This window comes from Gymnodraco acuticeps, unplaced genomic scaffold (genome assembly GCF_902827175.1).
Source record: "Gymnodraco acuticeps unplaced genomic scaffold, fGymAcu1.1, whole genome shotgun sequence".
In the NCBI taxonomy this organism is placed as follows: domain Eukaryota; kingdom Metazoa; phylum Chordata; class Actinopteri; order Perciformes; family Bathydraconidae; genus Gymnodraco; species Gymnodraco acuticeps.
In genome coordinates this window covers 7,913,356-7,915,497 of record NW_022990590.1, presented here as the reverse complement: position 1 = coordinate 7,915,497, position 2,142 = coordinate 7,913,356, and positions in this window count along the sequence as shown.

Here is a 2,142-nt window from a genome sequence, read left to right as displayed (position 1 = left end):
ACAAGGACATTTTTGTTTGGGTGAGGGTGGCAAATTGCATTGTGTTAGTCAGTTGTGTGGGTATTCCCAGCTAATCCTGCAACATATTGATGTCACACCTGAAGTCTTATTTTAACTAGTTGGTCTGGACATGATCTTAAACAATCCCAATACAAGGGTTAGGGTAAGACCAATGTAATTTTACATTCAGGTTGTACCAGAATAATTACTCACTTGTCATACACACAGTGTACATAAACTGTAAAATACTTTTTTTTACATTTACAAAAAAGCTTGTAAAATAATAATAATAATTATTAAAGCTTTGTCTTGTTTGCTTCGTTTATATAACTGCTAATACCCCTTTGTCTGTCTGTTGGATGTAAAGCAAAGACTAGAAGATAGTTAAGTTAGCCACAGCTAGCATGACTTTTTCTGACGATACAACAAATCTATCTGAATAATCTCTCTATACAAAACACGTTATATCTGATTTGAATAATGATTACAAAAAAAGGTGGCATATATTTCTTCTACGAGAGTTAGTCAATTTCCCAAAATGTAACTGTTCATTTAACAGAATAGTTATTAAGTGTTATACATGCAGAGAGAAATAGCATTGATATATACAAAAACACCCATCTAACCACCCCTGAGTATATTAAATCACACAAACACATATTTTTGTTAGTAATGACACTGACACCATGTAACAACATCACCCATTACCTGTTTAATATCTCCATTCTGCCATACTGATCTTCTGAAGCCCTGCAGATAAGGCAATCTATAACTCTCAGCTATTTTTATTTGTTCCCTTTCTGAGAACTGCTTTATATTTCCTCAGCGGTAAAAAGCGTCTTTTGGTAGTCTTATTTAGTCTTATTTAAGGTGGCAGAACAAAAAAAAACACATTGTTAACCACATACCTTATTTCAGGCATCGGACTTTGTGACAATAAACCTGTTCATGATTCTGAAATCCTACTATCTGACTAATCCACCACAGTGAACAGAAATACATATTTGAGACCAATTTCCTTCATCAGCATTCTCATCGGACCTGTCATCAGAAGCAATTAGGTGGGAGGATGACTCATCGTGAAAAACGTAACTGAGTCAGCAATCTATGGGGAGTAATAAGCTTACTCTTTCTTTGTTGAATCAGCAATCAAATGTTTTAACATTTCAGATTACCTTGAAATGTTGTAATGTACCACAGACAAATAAATAAAAAGGTTCCTACATGAAACTGCTCACGACAAGGTCTGTGGATTATCTTTAGTATCCGGATCATCATTTCTGGAAACTAACATTGCTATGGAGTTTGTATAATGAATTTGTTTGGCTCTTTCACCACCACAAGCCCAGTGCCAATTACTTCAATGATATCGTAGTAGAGGCAGACATCTCTAAAACCAATATCTCAAGGACCATCCATCCATCCATCCATCCATCCATCTTCTCCCGCTTATCCGTGGTCGGGTCGCGGGGGTAGCAGTTCCAGCAGAGAGCCCCAAACTTTCTTTTCCCTGGCGACATCAACCAGCTCTGACTGGGGGATCCCAAGGCGCTCCCAGGCCAGCGAAGAGATATAATCCCTCCACCTGGTCCTAGGTCTACCCCTTGGTCTCTTCCAGCTGGACGTGCCTGGAAACACCTCCCTAGGGAGGCGCCCAGGTGGCATCCTAACTAGGTGCCCGAACCACCTCAACTGGCTCCTTTCGACGCGAAGGAGGAGCGGCTCAACTCCGAGTCCCTCCCTGATGACCGAACTTCTCACCTTATCCCTAAGGGAGACACCAGCCACCCTGCGGAGAAAACCCATCTCGGCCGCTTGTATCCGCGATCTCGTTCTTTCGGTCATGACCCATCCTTCATGACCATAGGTGAGGGTAGGAACGAAAATGGCCCGAAAGACCGAGAGCTTTGCCTTCTGGCTCAGCTCCCTTTTCGTCACAACGGTGCGGTAAAGCGACTGCAGTACCGCTCCCGCTGCTCCGATTCTCCGGCCCATCTCACGCTCCATTGTTCCCTCACTCGGGGAACAAGACCCCGAGATACTTGAACTCCTTCACTTGGGGTAAGGACTCATTCCCTACTTGAAGTGGACAGTCCATCGGTTCCCTGCTGAGACCTTAAACAAAAACAATCTAGATTAACA